At 35.1% G+C, this 5573-nt stretch overlaps 1 pseudogene; it reads left to right on the top strand.

Annotated features, from left to right (window-relative positions):
* Positions 1-1423: 1423 nt before the first annotated feature.
* Positions 1424-4762, top strand: LOC139864490 (probable terpene synthase 13; annotated as a pseudogene).
* Positions 4763-5573: the final 811 nt, after the last annotated feature.

Genomic DNA, 5573 nt, shown 5'->3' with positions numbered 1-5573 from the left:
TGTGATCATAGCCGTTTATGTCGATGATCTTAACATCATAGGTACAAATAAAGAGATCCATGAAGCCATTCAACTTCTAAAGAAAGAATTTGAAATGAAAGATCTCGGAAAAACCAAGTATTGCGTTGGTTTGCAGATTGAGCATATGCCTAATGGTTTACTTGTACATCAAACAACTTATACGGAAAAGATTTTAAAACGTTTCAATATGGACAAAGCAAAACCATTAAGTACTCCTATGGTTGTTAGATCACTTAATGTTGACACTGATCCATTTCGTCCCTGTGAAGATCATGAAGATATCCTGGGACCAGAAGTACCATATCTTAGTGCAATTGGAGCTCTTATGTATCTTACAAATTGTACAAGACCTGACATTTCTTTTGCAGTTAATTTGTTGGCAAGGTTCAGCTCAGCTCCTACCAAAAGACACTGGAATGGGATCAAACAAATATTTCGATACCTTCGAGGAACTACTGATTTAGGATTATTTTATTCTAACGAATCAAAACAAGATTTGGTTGGTTATGCAGATGCAGGTTACTTATCAGATCCACATAAAGCTAAATCTCAAAATGGATATGTATTCCTAAATGGAGGTACTGCAATATCATGGCGTTTTCAAAAACAAACACTTGTTGCAACATCATCAAATCATGCCGAAGTGATTGCATTACATGAAGCTACTCGGGAATGTTTTTGGTTGAGATCAATGACACAACTCATTACTGATTCTTGTGGACTAGAACGCGATAAAAGTCCAACAACTATCTATGAAGATAATGCAGCTTGCATAGCACAGATGAAAGAAGGGTATATCAAAAGTGACCGAACAAAACACATACCTCCTAGATTCTTCTCATACACTCAAAATCTCATTTAGGACAACCAGATTGAAATGAGATATGTTCAATCCAGCAAAAACTCTGCTGATCTTTTCACGAAAGCACTTCCAACTGCTATTTTCAGAACACACGTTCACAATATTGGCATGAGGCATGTTTAAAAGATGTAACAGCTGAAGCGATGCCTACTTGAGGGGGAGTCAACTTTATACTGCACTCTTTTTCCCTAGCTAAAGTTTTTTCCCACTGGGTTTTCTTTAGCAAGGTTTTTAATGAGGCAGTACTATTGATCTCTAAATGATAATAACATTGTCATCTGAGGGGGAGTGTTGTAAAGTCAATTATGGCTAACAATATTATATATATCACCTACCATGTACGGTACATTATATACTATAAATAAGGGGTGTAAGCTACCATATTGAGCACATCATCTATTGAATAAAAATAGTTTTGCTCTCTATTTCAATTTTCTTTAATATTTGTAGTACTATTGTCAAGAACCAAACCACTAAAGGTAGTTATAAGCCTACTGAATTATAACAATTCCACAAATTTTAAAACGTGGTACACTTCCTATGCGTTCTACATCAGGACAAATCAAACAGCTTGCAAACAACTTCAAAGGAATTGCATGCTTGAGCACGCACATGAGCAGAACTAAACAAGTGGTACTTCATATATTAATTCTTAAATACTAGTTTATAATGTAACCAATTAATTACACTTCAGTTGTCAAAGTTTTATATTTTGGGGTCTTTCATAGTTACTAATTGAGGTTATTTATGCCAAATTACAGTTCATGCCAGATGAAATTGTGGTAAAACATGAAAGATTAGTACAAGTTGTTCAGGAACTGATAACCACAAAGAATGATATCACAACGGCCGATTTGATCATGCTTGATGTTCTACAACAAGTGGGACTTGATTATCACTTTGAAGAGGAGATTAACTTAATTCTGGAAAGATATCACACGCAATTTATAAACGACTTATTTGACGAACGAAATCTTTACAATGTCTCCATCTGTTTTCGTATCTTACGACAGAATGGTTTTCACGTGTCTGCAGGTTACTAAGGGCTCTTCAATTCTCTTCTATTTGGTTCTCTAATGAGTTAACTATCTAAGAATACGAAAAACTTTCAGTTTGTCACTTGGTAAAACAGCATTATTCGTTTTAATGTCCTAAGTTAGTTTCAAATTTTTGTCCATTTTTAGAGTTTGCTACAAAACTATAAATTAAATTTTAAAATAAGTATGTTTTATTGTATGAACGATATAAGTCTATATGTTGTCTTTGTCAAACTTTCATGGGAAAAAATTCTATTTTGGGGCAGAGGCTAGGATTGAGGTCGTGAGTTCGAGCCTCGCTCAGCTCACCATCTTAATTAATGTGCATGAAATATGGAGCTCCAAATTGAACTCGAGTTCATGCAATGCAATTCGGGTTTCCTTGCGATGGTTTAAGGATCGGGTTCCTGCAATGCAATTCGGGTTTCCTCCCGAAAATGCGTGCGTGCATGACAAATGATCGCGAAGGAGGTTACTTCATTCCCTCTGGGTGATGTTGATAACCTGACTTTAAAAAGAAAAAATCTATTTAGAGTAGAGTTCCCAGCTAGAAATCCTTGCATTCCATTCCATCTTTGCATTACAGCACCACTAAAATGTAGGATTTAGCAGAACAACATGTAACATTTATAGCGACTTTTTCTTTGTTCACGCTCAACACCATCTTGACTCTTTCTGGCCCCCAGACCTCTTCCATGAACTTTCGTTATCAGATTGTTCCAAGAATTTTTTACACCACTCAAGAAATCAAGTCACACACGCTCTACCAATTTTTTGTTCCAAGAAGTCCATGAGTTCCGTAGTAAAAAAATTCGAAACTACTATTGTCTAATCATTTTTCTTACTTTATATGCCATTTTATGTGTGTTTTAGATGTCAAATTACCTTGGCAAGCTTCGTTTTAGATATAAGTTATTGATAAAGTGTGTCAACTTGTCAGATGTCTTCAAGTCATTTAAGAAACAGAATGGCAAGTTTGAGGAACAATTAAAAAATGACATAAGAGGCTTGATGGAATTATATGAAGCTTCACAGTTAGGCATAGATGGTGAAGACATGCTCGATGAAGCTGCAAAATTTAGCAGCCACGTGCTAGAGGAAACAATAAGATTTTTTTGACGATGACGAAGATGTAACTAGAATGATTATAGGTACGCTTGAATATCCTAAACGAAAAACTTTAACCTCATCATCCAGTCTAATGTTGTCTACCAAATCCTTTAATACGAGTGCAAGAACTAGCAGAATTGGAGGCTAAGATATTGCGACCAATGCGCACAATGGAATTAACTCAAATAGCAAGGTATGAATTATATTGAATGTGTTGTGAAGGGGAAGAAAAGAAATAGTACATTATTTCATACGACGTCCTAAAATAGTATAGAACTAATGCTAACCTATCATAAAAAAAAAAAAAAAAAAAAAAAAAAAAAAAAAAAAAAAAAAAAAAAAAAAAAAAAAAAGTATTTTAATCTAATATCGGATCCCTTTAGGTGGTGGAAGGATGTAGGGTTCGGGCAAGATTTAATTCGCGCTAGGAACGAACCCTTAAAGTGGTATGTTTGGCCAAAGGTTGCGCTAACAAATCCCGTTTTCTCACAGCAAAGAGTTGACCTCACAAAAGTAGTTTCTCTTATTTACGTTGTTGACGACATATTTGATATCTATGGCACGGTCGATGAGCTAACCTTATTCACAAATGCCGTCAAAAGGTATACTTAGCACAAATAACATTTTTGATTATTTGTATCCTCCATATTCTTTCATGAAGTATTACCATATACAAGTACATATGTAGGTGGGATGTTAAATCTATAGAAGAAGTGCCATACTATATGAAGTCAACCATGAAGGCCGTATATGACATTACGAATGGAATCGCTTTCAAAGTCTATCAGAATAATGGATTAAACCGCATACAGTTCTTACAAAAATCAGTATGACCTTGATGGATTACCAACTAGAGGGGAGCCAATATGGCTCGTCGCTAGAAGGGTTCCTCGTAAAAAAAAATAAAAATAAAAAATCAGTATGACCTTGATCCTTATAAATAACGTGAAAATTATAATATAGTTGGTATTTTAATGTCTGGGTGTGTTTGGTTCACATGATTGAGGAATTCGGCGTATCCCAATTCAATTAATTTATGCCGTTCTAAAAAATAAAGTAAATTTTTAATCGAAATTTATGACATTTTGTGACCAAGGGCAACCTAAATGTCGTTTTAAAACAATATTACAATGGACGAAACTTTTTGATGCATTTCTTGTGGAAGCAAAATGGTTTGCTTCAGGGCACATTCCGACGTCAGAAGAATACTTGCAGAACGGAATAGTTAGTTCAGGTATACAAGTTTTTTTAGTTCACATGTTTTTCCTGATTGGGGATGGTGGTATCAAGGAAGATGTGAGCATTATTGAAGATGACCATGGAATTGTATCATCAGTTTCGAAAATTTTGCGTCTATATGATGACTTGGAAGGTGCACAGGTAATTTATAGCGCTCCGATTATACCTTTTGTTTTGGAAAGTTAAGTATCACAGTTATGATGGGTAGTGTTTATTGATGTGCTAGTTAGTGTCACTACAAGAAAAATCAAGACGGGCGACAAAGGCTTTTGCGACGACGAGATGTCGCCGCTAATAACCCACTAAACGACAAAATTTTCAGTCTTTCAACCAAAGTAGCGGGTCCACCAAACAATTGCGTCGATGGGTTTTTACACATCGCCGCAAATAAGTTACTGAGTTTATTTTTTTTTCGTATTAAATTTTGGTCAAAACTCAGGATTGTAGTCCACAAAATACGGCGATGATCGTCGCCAAAACTCGTCGCAATTAGTGCACGACAGTAACGACAAATCGGGTCCCACTTTATATGAAAATCAATCTTAGTAAATCTTAACATGATGTTATAGAGACAATAAAGTGGATTACTAATCGGGTCCCACTTTATTGTCTCTGGAAGAACATGACAATTCTTCAAATGAGGTTGCACGAGAGTACATCCTAAAGATGATTTCTAATTCTTGGAAGTGTCTAAACAAGCAATGTCTGTCTCCTAATCCCTTTTCTAAAGACTTCACAAAAGGTTGCGTAAATATAGCCAAGTTGGTCCCTCTAATGTACTCTAATGGTGACCGTCACTTACTTCCTCTCGCGGATGAAAACATTATGTCTCTATAGTGTAGTAATTTTATATACTGATCACTTTTAATTGTCACCACTGTGAACTTTAATACAAACTTTTCGGTATCTATTCTAATTGGGCTCAAAATTCGTTCATTTCATGGGTACGTAATAACATTTTTAGTGGGCTATTAGATTGTTAAGCTGAAGTGCTTCCATCTTAGAAATATGCTATAATGATATTATAATGATGGTTTTAGCATGAGAGAATCTTGACTTTATCAAACACAATAAATTGTGATGCTAACCGATTTTCAAAGATATGATATTTCATTCATGATTCCAGTAATGCTATGGACAAATATTTCAGCAAATGTAGGAGAACAAGTATCATCGTGGACCAGATTTCACTTTGATTAAATACATCATTCATTTTAGTGGTCAATTTCACGTTTAGTTTTAAATTGGTGTTTAAGTTTGGTGATTCGCTTTTAAATTTTCAGTTTTCAATTTTCAGCTTCAGA

This window comes from Rutidosis leptorrhynchoides, chromosome 8 (genome assembly GCF_046630445.1).
Source record: "Rutidosis leptorrhynchoides isolate AG116_Rl617_1_P2 chromosome 8, CSIRO_AGI_Rlap_v1, whole genome shotgun sequence".
In the NCBI taxonomy this organism is placed as follows: Eukaryota; Viridiplantae; Streptophyta; class Magnoliopsida; order Asterales; family Asteraceae; genus Rutidosis; species Rutidosis leptorrhynchoides.
This window is presented reverse-complemented; position numbering and strand designations above follow the sequence as displayed.